This window comes from Leptosomus discolor, chromosome 8, assembly GCF_034619465.1.
Source record: "Leptosomus discolor isolate bLepDis1 chromosome 8, bLepDis1.hap2, whole genome shotgun sequence".
NCBI lineage: Eukaryota > Metazoa > Chordata > Aves > Leptosomiformes > Leptosomidae > Leptosomus > Leptosomus discolor.
Genome location: NC_141398.1, coordinates 50,062,401 through 50,080,081, shown reverse-complemented (window position 1 = coordinate 50,080,081; position 17,681 = coordinate 50,062,401).

Here is a 17,681-nt window from a genome sequence, read left to right as displayed (position 1 = left end):
GGGCGATAGGCGCAACCTCCGCGCCGCCCCAATACAGCGGTCCGGAACCCGCCGCCCTGCCCGCGGCCCCGGTACCACCGCCAGCGCCGCCGCCCGGCCCGGCCCGACTGCCCTCGCAGGCCGAGGCAGCGGACGCGGTCCCGCTGCCGGCCCGGCTCCGGCCAAGGCCCCGACGCGCGGCTGCAGCGCGGGAGGACGAACCGCGCCTGGTGCCGCAGCTGAGAACCGCGGGAAGGGGGCGGCCGCTGCCCGTTCTCTGTGCGCGACCGCGCACCGCACACACGCGTCAGCCTTTGGTTTGGCACAACGCAGGTAAAGGCTGAAGGAAATAGATAAACGTCAGCATTTCAAAAAACCATTGAGGCGAGATTGCTTACGGGTAGGCTCCAGTCCGGCCTCATCCCACAGCGCCTCGACTGCCCAGGGCTCCCAGCAGAAGATACCAGGGGAAGATCGGACCTCGGTCACGTGCTGCAGTCACCTATAACGATGCAAAAATTAAACTGCAATATGCGTAACCACACTCTGCTTATGTGCTGTGTGATCTGTGCACACACATAGCGCCAGAGGGCCTGACCGAACACGCACGTGTTCGTACAAGCAAAACCACCAGAAAAAGCGCTCTGGGCAGCTCCCTGCGATTGTTCACACCGATTTCATGCTGCCGCCAGTAGAACGCCGTCCCCGAGGGCCGCAGCCCCTCGCTGTGCCAGGATGGTGTCACCGGGTGGGCAGGAGCCACCAGTGAACACGGAGCCTGGCTGCGACCCAGGCCTTCGGAACGGATCGGCTTTGTGCGCAGACCCTGCTACATGGCTGGGGCGTCCTCAGAACCCGCAAAGGGCAGAGATTGCTTTGGCAGCTTAGCGGGCATCGAAGGCATATTTACAGCCCAATTATGGATGTATTCTGCAAATAACTCCTACAGGAGGGTGGCCACACTGACTTGGTCAAACAGAGTCTTACAACTTTCTCATCAGATAAGAACGGGGACTGAGTGCATTAGTCAAACTACAGGGCTACAGGAGCCAGAAAAAACTGCAGATAAATCTCCAGCTTATGAATTGTCTGTAATCATCACATGCTCTGTAAAACCCACACGGCATACAAATATGAGCCTACTGCTGCAGGTGAGATCAGTTCAGCACTGAAGACAAGCTGACTCACGTGGCACCCAAGCACTAAACAGTGATGGTAATGGACACAAACCAGCAATAAGTATTAAAGCTTACTGATTTTATTAAAAATAGAATGTAAGAATTCATTTGTCCTTGTTTTTCCTCAATTTGGGAAACAGAAAAAGGATTCATTCAAAAGAAATTTTCCAACCTATTCACATCATTACTGCAAAATGAATCAAGCTTTTATTTTCTGGGTTTTTTTTCTGTTTCGGCAGAAAAAAATGGAGCTTTGATTTTTCCAGCTGAAAAGGGTAAAGCAACAAAGAACACTTTCAATTCTAATATTACATTAATTATTCTAGGACTAATCTTTTCTAACATACAGAAATTAGTTCAGTATTAACTACATTAAAGCTAAATTAATTCAGCTATAAAACATGCACATTTTGTGTGATCTGTTTAAAAAAAAAAAAACAAACATGAGGAGCATAGACACAGCATTTTCTTCTAGCCTCTATAACAAAACAATAATATTTAATTAAGGAGTAGAAGGGAAAAGAATGCTGGAAAATAATACAATTTATCACCTGATACTTATTCAAAGCCATAAATCTTCATAAAACATATTCTTCCCTAGAAAAAATTTTCATTTAACCTCGGATTCAAGTGTAATTGTTGCTACACAATTCCTGTACTTTAAACAAGAGAAAAAAAATCAACCTACTTCAATTTCTTTGTCTTCCACAGCTTAACTGCATTCCAGGCTGTCACATGCCCAGTTCCAACCATTTTCCCCACTTTAGGCTCCTGTTAGAAAGAAATGTTGAAGAGGTTGAAAACACTATTTTTAGAAAGAAGACTTCCAAATATTTTGAAACAGTTAATCTTTTATTAATTGACATTCGGACATAGACTGAATAGATATAATCCTCTCAGAGTTGCTCCTAAGACAGGGTAGAAAAACCACGTTCCTTGTTGGAGGGAGCCTTTGTCGCACAGAATTAACTTGTGCTGCATCATGTCAGACGTGAACCACAACTTACTCTCAATGCCTGAAAGCTCCTTTACCAAATTTTTGTAAGGGGTAGAGCCAACAAGTTAGAAAAAAGTTCATGGTCTTACTCGTGGTTTTACTGACAAAACTCTTTCTGATGTCCACTGACAGCAAAGATTCTTTGTTTGCCATAGTGAAGAATGCTTTAGCTAAAGGATGGAAGGAAACCTGTCAATCATTTACATATCCACACATTTTATTCAGTAAATTGAACTTGGAACTAGTGTATTCATTTTAAATTATTTAAAGTTTCGCAAAGGACAAGTAAGTAATTTTACTGTCTAGTACCATGCAGCATAAATAATATTTCTACTCCTGGGGATTTTATTCTTTACCTGATACATCACAGCTATTTAATGGATTAGTACAATGTATTTCATTATTCTCCATGCAGAATACTATGGTAGAGCCAGGTTAGAGGAAAGCCTTAGCTTTATGCGTGTATTACATAAAGACGTACAGACACTCCATTTATACTGAAAAGTGTTAACATCCCAAGACCACTAGATTAATTTAAAGATCAGAAGTAGTGGGAGGTGGCAATGGCAAAATTTTTCTCACTGAAATGAGACAGACGACAGAATACACACATGGATATTGTTTCAGAGTCACTATGTTGCAGGCATAAGAAAGGTTTTTCACATTCTTCACACTGGTGTAAATATAAGAAAAAATGGCATCTCAGTTAATCAAGTGTGACAGATGTGCTTTATGTCGCTTATGAAGGTACAGCTCCATATGCACACATACATCCAGGCCTGACTTTTGAGATGCACTGACTGCGTATAGCTGTCGTAAACTTGGCACAAATAGTGCTGCTCAAAATCCATTCCTGTGATGGTTTGGAGGGGGTTTTTATGTGGTTGTCAAGAGTTTTTAATTTTACGTGAACTCTGAACTTATTTTTTTCAACTAATACAGTATCATACTTTACTTTTTGGGTGGCTTGATGGGTATCCAGTTTTTAGCTGTTCTGTCTTGGTGATTATCACTAGGCGATTTGGGGCTATTTTTGTTTACCTTTTTTTTACCTGACCATTATCAGACTAAAGGAGACATGTAGAAAGAAAAATAAAAAAAGAAAGGAAAATTGATACATAACAATAATTTTAGATGAAACATTAACTCACTGTAGCCAGTACAAATAAGTTTTTCTGCTGACTACACACATACTCATGAATTTAAATCCACTTCTATCAGAGTCAACATAACATTGATTCACAATTCACTACTTGTGAAACTATTCACAAAAAAATTAAGACATTTTTCTAATTGTTTGGTATGCTTCAAGTACTGCTAAAATGCACCAAAAAGTCCTTTCCTGTACCAATTTTAACCATATTCTCAAATGTGTGTTAACTGATACTTTTAGGAACGTAGACCTTTTCACTGCTGGCACATTTATAAAACTTATTTAAAAGCTTAAAAAGCTGTTCTACTCGCTGATTTTGAATACCTGCTAGTCAACAAGAAAGTCTGATAAAAATCTTATAGGAATACAAAAAAAAGTTAGTTCTTTTTCATGCAGTTTCACTTAATGGTTAGTGACAAGGAGGAAAATACACACAAGACCTTGTAAACCCACTACCAAAACCAATTGAGGGACTATAATAAAAAGCATGTTTCAATAGCATTAAGCTTGTTAATGTTCTTCTTTCCTAACACCTATTTATAATTTATGTTTTAGAAGTCAGAATACATAGTGTCTCAGCTTTAAAGACACTCCCCAGAATTCGTATAAGCTGATTTATGCCCAGGAGCACATGAATATTACCTGCCTTGGTTTAGTAATACTCCTATATAAGCAGCCAATCACTCTGCAGAAGCATCAGGTGTAGAATAGCAAAATATGTTTATTTTTAAAAGTACACATATGTGGCTGCATTTGCTAAAAAAAAACCCCACATGTGTATATGATAATTGGTGTCCTTACCAAAATCAATTTTTTAAAAAAACACTGTTATTACTATGTCCAACTCCCAAAAAAGGATTTGACAATTTTTGCAAAGAGAGAGCAAACACAATCAATTTGAGTTTTCAGCCTGGAAATCTGACAGCTTTCCATTAACATTCAAATTTTCTTTCTGAATGAAGTGTAAGGTGCTGTTAAAAACCAAAGTGATAGAACCTGAGCAATTTTTCAGCTTCTTGCTATTCCGCTATCACGAAAGGAATATGATCCATCTTTTCAATATTCCACAATCTCAAAGTAGAATCATGAGGAAAAGATGCAATTATTTTGATTTATTTACATACTACCAAAAGAGTGATTTACATCATTTCTGTAAGGATGAAATCTCATCTCATCAGATGAGCCCTCTCAACTTGAGAGCTAAATTTAAATATCATTTAAATATCATGTCTTTAGAAACAATCTTTATCATAATCTTAAACTGCCTGCACATTTTAAAATAACCAAAAATAAACACACTTATCCAAGTCTTTTAAAGATTTTCTGTAATTACTTGAGGTAATTACTGATTACAACTTAGTACTTTTATAAGTGTCATTGTTAAATTTCATCAAAAAAAAAGCTGAAAACTAGGCATGAAATCTTAACATCCATTTCTAAGTTGGCTCCTGAAACCTCATCAGGAATTAGCGACTACCTTTGAGGCTGAAAGAATCCATTTCTTGTTTTTGCTATTCTCAACATCTGTCACCCAGTCCCAATGACCCTACAGTAAAGCAAAATTTAACTGTAACACAAGGAAAAAAACCTTTTACTGTATTTACTATAAAACCAACTACTTGTACCATAAATCTATTTTGAAATACAGTGAGAAAATTCTTATCTAGGCTGCCTCGTGTCCAGTCAAGAAAAAATGCTGCCATGAAGTTCATTCGTTCCTACATATGCCTGAGAACAGCGGCTGCTACCACCTCTGGTAAGCAGACTACCAGTTGTAGCATGCAGAACAACAGCTACACAGTTACCGGGGGTTTAAGCTCCACTTAAGCACAGGTCTTTTCTATGTTTTAAACAGTTTAATAAAGAATTGTAAAGACAGAGTTGACTGCTAATACTCCTTACCTAAAAAAATCTTGAGGCTGTTTATCATGCGATAATGGAGGGAAGAGCTGTAGGAACCGACAGCAGCTTCCCCCCATTTCACAGGAAGGAAACCAATTCTGAAGCAGGCCAAGTCAAGCAGCTGTATCGGATATCCTCATTCTGACAACAGCAGCACAGCTGACTTGAGGTTAACAGCATTGGGTCGGCGTAAGAATAGAAATAGGTTAAAATCTAAAATTAATTATTTACTCCTCCTAGGGAGGTTATTCAAACATGAATGTTATTTACAGCTAAAATTCCTAGAGTTTAGGAAAGAACAGTGTCATTTTGATAGCCAGATGCCACACCTGAGGAATACAATAAGAAGATGAACATACATTTTTCCAGCACAGAGTAGTCGTCAAACATGCATACATAAATGTGGTTTTCATAGCAGAACTTCTAAAACATGTTTTTAAATTTAGTTATGAGCCCAGAATATAATTATACTAAGGCACGGATACTAAACTTGAGTTCTCCATAGTTACAAAGAAATTAGCATTTAAACAGATGCCTCCTTTTTATGGGAAACGGGAAACTGCGTTCCTTACAATGCTGGCTGTGAACTGGGAAATTTGCAGTAGCTGTTAGGAGGTAAAGCACCTGTGGAGAATGTGTCCTGTTACTGCTCAGTACAGTTCCAATTCCAGAGGGTAGGTAAGCTTACATTTAAGGTAACAGGTGTGAGGCACAGGCTTATGAGCTCTCCTAGATGAAGATTCTAGCCTGAACATGACAGCAGTTGAAAGCTATTTTTAAGCCCAAGGTTTTGAAGGAAAGTGGTCTTTTCTGAGATCTTCCAGGTGGGTTTGTTCATGAGTGTTTTAACTAAGCTCTGAATAGCGTGTACAGTAAGTAAAAAAAAAAAAGTCCATTAAAATCATATTTTCACAAGATAGGAAAGAGCCACAGTTGCAAACCTGAATTCTGACATTGCTTGACTTCTGTGACATTAATATTTGCAAAATGCAAGCACATCACTCCTTTTCTTTGACCCACATGTCTGATCATTAGTTCAAGTCTTGTGGATTGTTTCCACCAAAGTAAGAAACGAATGAAAGGTATCGTAACACAAAATGGTATGTTTGCAAAAAATAAAGTCATGATGGCACCAAAAAAACCCCTAATGAGAGTTGTACTTTTTTTTTTTTTTTTTTACATTTTATGCAGGTATTACTTACCACCTCAAATTCTGGGTAGTATTACCATGGATATGGAAGAAAAGAGGAGGCCTAGCTCTAAGCAGGGATAGCTAAATACTGAAGAGCTACCTCATTTACGGAATTGTCCATCCTAAAAAGTACCGTAACATGGTGGACCACATCACTGTCACTATAAGCAGTAATGTAAACTATATAACCTAGGGCCTGAGCTAAGCTTGACAACCTCAACACCAATATTCACTTTTTTTTTTTTGAATGCTTCCCTTTCAATGTACTGTCTTCTGTGGACATAAGCAAGTGTAAACATACAGGCAGACAAAAAGTGTGGCACTTCAAAATGAATACATGCAGTATTCAGGCTCTTGTTACTTGCTGTAAGAAACTTCCTCCTAAAACACAGGTACAACTCCATTCAATATAATCCTTGAATGAGCTTGTTCATAAAAAAGAAAAACGTGATAGCTTATTAACAACTGACTTGACAAAGGTGATATCTTTGTAGCTAATGGTACAAGAACATAATGTTCTAGGAAATTAAATCACACAAATCCAGCATACATTCCTGCCTGTATCTAAAAAGGATGGGCAAGGGTATTTGTCGGATAATGAAATACACAATGCTTTTAAAGCAGCAATACATTTTACACCTTCTCATCAAACTAGCGACCAAATAAGAGCTCAATACCTTTAAGCTCAGCTTGTTATAGCCTGCATCTGTATCCCATATAGCTATAGTTTTGTCATATCCACCAGACACAAGTGATGCTGAAATGTAACATCAGAAAACTGTATTTTATCTTTGTTTTGTCATACAGACTAATAAAAGAGGCTCCTTCTAACAATATGTCAGACTTTATAAAAGATTTTAAATGAGCTATTAGTCATGCCTTAAACAAGGTAGCAGAAGTTCCTTTTGGCTACTTGTTCTTAATGTTCTTAATTTTGGAAATATTAATACATAAATTTACCAAATACACAACTGACTGGAAAAAAAACATACGTGAAATTTTTGTTGACTTAGAAAATTAAGGAGATACGTTGTTTAAAAATGAAAATATAGAGAATACTTTCAGAATTATTAGGTCAACTGTGAATAAAACCAAAAAAAGTAGAGTTTAGTGTGGAAAGCATGCTTTCAGATTCCAATATTCACAGGCCTATCTGCATTTGCATGTCTTCAAGCCACAGGTACATTCTTCTGCACAGAGCTGCTATTTATTTATTTGAGTTGCCTACCTCAGAAGGCCTTGTTTGGGTACGACTGCAGTTAACCCGCTGTCAGCAGTTCAGGAGTCATCTTTACTAGCATATTCAGATGTGAAGTTACAAAAGAAAACAGCCAATTAGATCACAATATACAAAAATTCATATTAGTCCGTCCCAGTGAAGAGAAGCGAAGCTGTTTCAGTGCAGTAGCAGCTTGCAGTAACACTAATTTCTTGTTGCGGAGGGACTAGGAGTTGTCTACAATCCAGTGAAAGTAACAGAGCTAGAGCAGTAAGAAAATAGCTCCTCACTACCTCCACTCAGACATAGGCAAACTGGGGAGTCTCTTTCTTCCTCCTATTCATCCAAGCATCAAGGATACATCAAGGTCCAGGTGCCAAATTGTCCTGTTATAACTCATAAATATCATCGACTTTAAACATGGTAGTTTATGTGCTCTATCAGTGTAGCTGAGAACATCCATGAAGTTACAGAATCATAGAATGTTTTTTCAGACGTATATTACTAGCATATGTTGTTTGGGCTGTGAAGTAATATTACTTTTGGGGGTACTAACAGAGACATACACATTTTCCTAATTATTACAGTACTTACTGAACATGTGTTTTTGACTAACTAATTAGGAGAATATCCACAAGTGCTAAGTTAATCTTCTAACACAGTATTGCTTTTACTCTGTTATGATCTTTTTATTGCACCTCTTGATGGGTATATCAATTAAGCAAGTGTTCCAGTTGCCTGGTTAAGACAGAAAACAGACCATCAACTTCAATTTAGTTATTTACATGGACATCATTTTCTCATAATTAAACATGTTATCTTGGAAATGGCGAATTAATTACCTAGATGATTAGAGTGGCCACTTGTCGTTTATCTGAGATGTCCTATATATAGGTATTGAGATACGACATGCACTAGTATTAAGATAACTCACCATCTTGGCTAAAAAGGTAGGAACTAACAGAACCCTCATGTCCTTGGTTCAAGGAAACGGGTTCATGACACCAAAATTCTCCTGTATTTATATCCCATAGTTTTAAGCTTCTGTCCCAGGATGCTGTGCACAAGTAACGACCATCGGAGGTACAGCAACAATTGAGATAGCGTTGCTGTGTCCCATGAAACACAGGACGCGTAAGCTTTTGTAACCAGTACAAATCTCTCAAAAAGCCTCCTGCAACATTGAACACCCTGTCTCCATCCAGTAAAGCATCATAAGCGTATTCTGAATTTCAGCCACATGAATACTTCTGTAAAGAATCTGGAGCTGCTTACAACCTCACAGCCAGCATGGGTTTAAATCCCTTACTGGCTTAGGTCATATTGCAGGATTGAACCCTAGCCGTTAAGTGACAAGTGATCAGCTTTTTTTGTTTGTTTGTTTGTTGAACACATCTCAACAAGAAATTGTTCAGCAGCTCCAGCACAACCACATTCTACTAAAAGTAAATTACAAAAAAAAAAAACCAAACATTTTTCATTGAACAAATAGCATGCCTCTATCTCTACTTGTAAACTGAAACTCAAACATTCAGAGGAAAAAGATTAAACAATTCTAGATTAACATCTAATTTTGGAAGCAGTGATAACCATCAGAAAATAAATCTGGATGTTCCAGAACTGAGTGAGGACTCCAGCGCTTCCCAAAATCTACAGTGGGGAAAAGATTATGAGCATCTCTTACAGGAAACAATGCCGCAGTCACTGCAATTTAAAAGAAACATTACAATGTTCCAGATTGAATTTCCCATCCAAAGTAATTCCTAATCCCTTAAAGACAATTTTATTACAGTGTTTAAAGGCAGACTCCCTCTCTGATTATTGTCTTAAGAATTCAAAGCTAAATTGGTTGAGTTTATTTAAAGCCGTTGATATTTTTAATGGTTGATTTGACATCCCTATTGTGGTATACTTCCTTCTTAAAATTATAACAATATCCTAAATTGACATAATGTTTTTATTGTATTACTGACTTCAGTGAGAGATATAAGAGTTTAGCACGTGAAGGCTCAGGAAATGATTCTGAGCAAGGCTTCTGGCACTGGGCATGACCTTCTCCAAAAGCAGATAAGGAAAAATTATCTATTTTTTTCCAGTTAGAGGGCAAACTATTATAGGGCCATATAATTCAAGAAAAATGTGGGCCAATTAGAAAGATCTCAGAGATCAACAAGAAGAATGATCAGTAAACCAGGAAATAATAATTAAATATTAAATAAAAAAGGATGGTTTACTCTATTGAAAAGATGACTTGGCAGATAAAATAGAAGTTCTTGGCTATATATAAAAATGTAGCAGAAAACAAGCAAATAATCTGATCTCCACATCTGAAGTGGATCTAAACGGAAACATGTGAGCTTAAGCTGCAGACAAAACAGTCCACCTTAGGAAAATGTTTCTAATGATTAACACAGTGAGACAAGGGAACATTGTTTGGAAGTCTGTGAGGTCTTCATTGGAGCTCATTAGGAGCAAAGCAGATCATCCTGTGGTTGCTCTGAGGCCCATGAATTTTATGAAGGGCTAAGGCGGTTGCAGTGCACAACCTAATTGTCACAAAAATATTCTGTAAGAACTCATAATTAATTATCAGTTCCCAACATCTAGATATGTTTTCTCCTTTTCCTCTGCATTATTTTTGTATTACTCCATAATGTTTTTAAAGACTTCACTATCTACGTAACATTTTATCTCATCTTCAACAGTTATACGTTTTTCCTAATTGGTAGAAATTAGAACAAGAAGTTTACACTGCAGTACCATATTGCATATGCTATCTTCTGCCTCTATATATACCCAAGAACCTAGAAGCTATAAAAAAATAGCACTAGAAATGCTTACAGTCATCAAAACACAATTTTTCAATTATTTACAGCAGGAAGCTTGAGCGGACCACTTCATTTGCGCTTTCTATATATGTCATTTGCTTGCGTATTACTTTATTCAGTTCAACAATTATTGTTCCATTTCTCTAGTATAACTCAGCATAAATCTGACTGATAACTGTAAAGATGCAAATAATGCCACAGATAATTAAATATAGAATTGTTTCTTATTCATTAATTGTAATCGATTTGGATTGTGTTATCATATCCCACAGCTCTATGGTCTTATCATATGATACTGAAGTCACTGTTATCAGGGTCAAAACAACATCTTGCCATTGTACTTTTGTGACGACCTACACAAAAAACATCTATTAGTTATTTTGGATAATTATATTTGGATCACAGAACACAGGCCTGAAAGGCAGAACTACCCATAGCATCTATGCATCAATCTATTTCCAAAACACTGTAATTTCAAAATTGCTCTTTCACTGGCTAGGACACCTCCTCACCTACCACTCAGTGAAAGAGAGGCCTCATAGTTACTGCAGATAGTATGAAATACGAACCTGTACCCAGGCACTCACCACACACAGCTCTTGTGAATTCACGTGCTGCCCTGTAGTAACTTACTTCTCTGCTGCATTCCTGAAAGTGAAGTCTGTAAGTAGGGCCCCATAATGTCAATGACAGTTAACTGCTCAGACTTTTAGGGAACACTTACACAGGTAATTATACTTTAAGAATACAAATAGCTCCATTAAAATAATGTAAACAAAATATGTCCTGATAGTTTCACCTAAGAGAGACAGTTCTAATAAAAGTATTATGATCCATTTGTTGTACTTTTTATTTTTAAATCCAAATGATTTTACCATCAGGCCCTGATTCACAGGAGCATGTTAACCAGATGCTAATCTAAAATTTGTAAGACTGCTCATATATTTTGAAGCTGATTCTGCAGGAATGGCAAACTCCCTGATCAGCAGTTCTGAGTGGAAGCCTCATGAGACTGAGGTTATCACTAGTGAAGTTACCTTCAAGGGAAATTACCATTCAAAAAAGAATCACTGTTGGTCTAATTTTGGCCCATTACCTCCTTTTTATAAGCCTATTCTGAAAAATACCGGGTTTAATGTCTTACAGATAAGTTTCTTTTGTCTTCCTCTAGTAAGGATGTTTGAACTGAACTGAATTAATTAATTTTCTCAATTTTTGGTAAGAAATAAAAAAAAAATCCAGAGCAGCATAAACAAGATGTAAAAGGCATAAGTCTTATCTTGGATATGTGCCACTACCGTTGCACCTATTGCATTAAACCCATACAGGGCATTTTCTTTGTCTGAACCAGATACCACGTATCTACCATCACAAGAAATACTACATGAAGTTACAGTGCCTTCATGTTCTATTGTCCACTAAAGAGAAAACCAAACGTTTTAGAAACCTACTTGAGGGTTTTACAGCAGACTTTCTATAATCTGTAAGCAGACTTAGGAAGAAGGCTTTTGGTATTACTTTGTTTTGGTAAAAGCTCATAGATCTCTTTATATCAATTTTTTCTATTTTTGCACTAGCAATAAACTTAAATTAGACAAGGCCACCCTGTTCAAATCCTAAAATGTTAATTTAATCAATCTTAAATGTATCTTCTGAGACACGTTATGATCATCATACCCATTTGTGTCTGAAATAACTGCGACATGTTCATCAAGAGACTTACTCAAGCAATTATTAGTACCAAAACTAGGTTTAAAAATCAAGCCTACCTATCCTAACTATATTGTACTGTGCTAACAAAGAATGTTGTGTTTTCTTATTTATCAACAACAAAGCAATAAATCTGAGTTTTACAGTTGTGCCTTCTTCAAGATGCATTCAAAAGCACACATACAAGAATTTTTCCTCTTTCCATACCCCAAGCCTTGACAGTGTTATCATATGACGATGTTACCTCTCTAAAAATAATGAAAACAGCAATTAATGTTTTCACTTAGAAGGTATTTAAAAAATAAATTACATTTAATTCTGACAATGATTTGACATCCTCACAACCACTAATTTGAAATAGATTTTTAAAGGCTAAAGCAAAAATTATTGTATAGCCTTGTTGAAAAAAGGATTGTTTATCTTTCAGATAGAAACTAATAATAAAAGTGTCATGTACGTAATTTTCAGTGCAAGCAGTCAATGCAATTTCATTTCATCGATTACAAGATACTTAACTATTTCTAACATCAGAATAATTCTAAAGCCATTATAATGTCTTTTCTTTAATGAATGTGGAATGTTCTTGTCAGTAGGGTTTTTTGGATTTTCAGTGTTGCTGGGTAACCCTCTACCACAAACACTGGTCTGCACAAACACAAAGCCACATTAGACAACAAAGCTATTCAATAAAGTTTATGAAAACTGGCAGGTTCCCATTAAATGGGAGGTCAAAATTTTTTCCCTCATGCAGTTTTATTAAAATATTCCCAAATATCCAAACTAATATTTATATTGAAAATCACTGGATCTGACAAAGGTTTTTAGTGCCAGTGTGGCTTTTTATTTTGATACAAGTTCATAAACTGTCACTTTTATACATTTTGTCCAAGAAACTTGATGCATTACATTCTAACAACTAAAAATACAGTGATTTTATTAAAATATTTTTATTTTCTCCACATGCGTATACTTCCTGGAACCAACACAATCTCTGCTCCTGAACAGAAACACGTAATGCAAAAGGCCACATGAAGTTTATGAACTGGTAGCATTTCTGCTTGGAAAGTTGATTTTGATTCGATTGGAAAGGGCTGTACACAATGGTATTTCACTCGCTGTTTAGCAATTTTCAAAAATATAGGTGGCTGCAGTAGGCAGTGTAGCATGTGTACTACTCAGCTATCAAAAAACTACTCAGTCAACTCTACAACCTGACAAAAATTGATTTAAACTATGATTTAATGATACAATATGCCAGAAATAGTACCCCTGGAGGCACTGCATGACCTACTTAACCAAATGTTAATATATGCTGTAGTTGTTTTAATTATTATGTCCACAGACTGACACTGGATTAAGATGCATTTCTTTAATTGACAAGACAGGCTTAATGGAAAGGCTCTAGAATATTAATAAACAATACACACAGAAGAGAACTTCTATGAAGGTATAAATCTCACTGACAGATGAACCCCTGAACCTTGGCTAATTCAATGTTGTTCTTTTATACAAGTGATATATATTTATATAACCCTTTCAGCATGTATGGCAAAGATAGACTTCCAGCCCTGTATAACTCAGGAACAGAATTACACAAGTCCTTTGCCCTAAAAGAGGCCATAATCTATCAGACTATTCCAACATGCATTTAAGACAATAAAAAGATTTGTGTTTAATTCAGCAGGCACCATATGCAAACCAAAAAACATTTAAGAGCTCCTGTACAAATTGTAGGTGAGAACAAAGTGAGATTTACGATAGTTCATGTGGATGAAGGAATCTGGCAGTAAACAGTCTGCTAACAGAGTATGGACAGCATAAATGAAAGCACAAGGATGGAGAGAAGCAGGCAGAGTGTATGGAGGAAGGGAGATATAAGACAAGGTTATAACAGAATGACATCTCTGAGTGCAAAAGTAAGCATTTGTAATGTAGTACAAGTTAGGAAACCATAGGAAGGATTGGAAAAGTTAACTTATTTGTTCTAAATTTTGTACTAAGTGTTTCCACGTGCACTGAAATAGAACCTTGAAATCACAAAACCCATCACTTTTTTTTAATAAATTAAGATAGAAAATGGTTACTTTCTGTCATCAGGAGTCAAGTTGCACTCAGAAATGGGGGTGGTGTGTTCTTCTTCAAAAACTTGAATAGGAAAACCTTTCTCAACATCCTTGAGTAAGTCCAAATGACTTTGATTAGGAAGTGCTCTGCTAAATTGTAAAAAATTACAAAGCATCACAAAATAAGGGAAACCAAAACTCACGAAATCAGTAAAGTTACTCTTACTTTAGTTACTCTTACAATCTCAGAATCTCTATTTCTTCTTTTTATTTCAAGACTGACTGAAACAGAGTTCTTCATCTGTCACACCAAGACTTCTATTTACCTCCTTCCCACCACAATACTTTTCACCAGAAATCTCTTGAAAGAGTTCTCCTTAGACTCTCACATCCATGTCCATACCTAAATCCTGGGAAGTCTTTCTACATAAACTAATATACGGCTTTCGATTCTCATTCAGATATTTAAAACACACTCTCAAGGCCTGCATCCCTCTATCAATTATTGCAACATCTTCTTCTGCACAAATGCAGTCTCCCCTGCTCTGCCACAGATTTCCCTTTACTGTCCGCATCATGTCATTCCCTCTATTTGTGTTCCTTCATTGATTCCTCATTCTCAGTCACAAATGCAAGCCTCTTGTCTTCAAATACAAAGCTACCTGTGATTTATCCCCAGATATCATCTCCCTTCTGCCCCACCTTTGATGCCAGCCTTTGTCACTCAGTTGTTGCATTTTTAAATCTGTGAGTCCTCCTTTCCTGTTCTTCATGTTTTGAAGGAGTCACCTATAAACAACTGGAAATCTCTCTCATAATACAAAATCCCACCTAAATGACTGTTTTGTTTCCTACAACAGCAATCAACAGCTGAAGGGCTGAGACGATGACCCATACTGTATTACTAGTTCATTTATCATAGAATCATTTAGGTTGGAAAAGACCTTTAAGATCATAGAGTCCAACCATTAACCTAGCACTGCCAAGCCCACCACTAAACCATGTCACTAAGCACCTCATCTACACGTTTTTTAAACACCTCCAGGGATGGTAATTCCACCACTTCCCTGGGCAGCCTGTTCCAATGCTTGATAACCCCTCCAGCGAAGAAATTTTTCCTAATATCCAATCTACACTTCCCCTGGTGCAACTTGAGGCTGTTACATTTCTCCATCATCTTTTATCTACTTAATATGTTACACAGAGAGTTTTAAGTGATTTCAGGAAGGGACTATCTTTTTGTTATACACGTATAATGTTCTTAGCACAGCACAGTCCTAACCCATGAGTAAAGCCTTGAAGTTCGTTAGTAATACAAACAAAAACATGAATCAAGTTTTACAAATGGATCACGGTGCTTGAATGTAAACATTAAAACAAAAACCCCAGGACTGCTGGCATGCAGAGTAACTCACAGATCAAAGTATCACAGCATCAGTCATCATAACTTCATCTAGGCAAATAATCTTCTATTTCCATGATTAGCGCAATTATTCCAACTGGATTTTTGTTGTGTAAGTACCAAGAGATTTCAGAATCAGTCTGGAACATCCCTTCGTTGTGTGTGTTTTCTTTCATTTGTATTCAATATAAGAATAAAATCTTGCACCTCTGACTACTGCTCCCCTTTTTAACATCAACTGTCAAGTCTCAGATCTAGAGCTGCTTCCTTACAAGGACTTTCACTTGAAGGAGCTATCCTGCTAACTTGGCAGCTCTCGATAACAGACAAAACTGGAGTGAAAGTAAATTTATTTTTCACTTTTTCACTTATTTTCTGAATGTATGTCAAGACACCACAGGCCTAACAACTGACACTAGAATCATTATGAACACCTCCTAGTGACCGAAAGGGGGAAAAAAATAGATCAAAGTTACCAAGTGTTCATGTTCTATTTTTCTGAGTCAAAAAAGACTTGCAGTCACGACTGCCCTTCCAGACTTACCTGGTCTTTGTCTGGTGTGCACCCTATTAATCTTGGTCTTCCAAAAGATGTGTGGACTGTCAGTGAGATACTGTCTGTTCTCAAGAGAAACTTCAGATGATTTCTCAGTACACTTAATCATTTGATATCTACTCTTTCAAAGGAAAAACAGAGAACCCAAAGTGAAATTGTCAGGGTTGAACTCGTCCTCCGAGACCAAGTCCTCCATACCCTCCTGAATTCTAATTGCTTCAGCTGGTCCCGCAGAAGAGGAAATTCGGCTTGTCCCCACAAAATTAATCTTATAAAAATAAACAGACATAATCTTGCCATTGCATCGCTATCAGAAAGTTTCCAATACTCAGATGAATACTTTTAGATAGATTCTGAAAAATAAGTATTTCTCAACAAGCACTGAATAAATCTTTCTTAGTTAAGAATTATAAAGATAAAATTTCTTGGGCATATTAACCTCTCCACACTTTAGGCAAGTGGCACATTACAGCCCTTCCATCAAAAAGAACATTTATGGAACTACTGTGCTTAAAAAAACAATGTATTATCTTCTCATTTTTGAGATTTCCATTTACTCACATGTAAGACAGCTGAATATCATTTCACTAAAGATAGAAAAATACAAGTTCCAGTTCTGAGTTCAGACAAAGCAGGAAAGTTCAGAACTGTCAATCTGACAGTTATTAAACTGTAAATTTGATGAATAACAGTCTGAGATACTTATTTTTATTTCTCTTATGTACAATATTTGCTTAAGATCTTAATATCTGTTTATTTACTTTGGAACTGATCATTAAATGATGGGACTTTTTTTCATTCTACACTTCCTGATTTCTTGGATCTAGCCATCCACAGCTCTTGGGTAACATAACAGTACTAACCTGAGAATTGCCTGGACATTTTACACTTTTGATGTTCTTGGGCTTTTTCAGTATGCCTGAAACCTAGCACTGCATTGGCAAGAAATCAACACTTAAGATAATTTATAAAATTATTTCATCTGTATTCATATCATAGTAAGGCATTATTATAACACCTTACCAATTCTTGAATCAAGTCATGGCTGTTTAATATGTGCCAGATCGCTATGCCTGCAATCTATTTAGCACAGCTACGTTGACATTTACTTGGGTAAAATTCAAGGGCTCACATAACTAAATGTCTCTAGGGTATCTTTTAGACTAAATTTGGACTTGATTACCTAGGATCTGTACACTTCCCCAGTTCAGATCTCACCACTGCCCTGCCCAGGGTGGCCAGAATTCTAGGGAAACCCCAGGTAACTACACAAAAGGAGAAGCAAGAAAATGAAGGGTGAAAATCAAGATTTAAATAAAAGAGAAAAGCAAGCCACAAATATGAAAACACCACAGCCATGCTGGCAACAACTGTGTGATCCCTAACTTCTACTTCTCCTCCACAAACAGCCACATACATAAACAAGTCAGAAAAAGGAACTTTCAAGAGAAAAAGAGTAAGCTTTGTTTTTCAACTTACAGTTTTAAAATACTAATAAACTG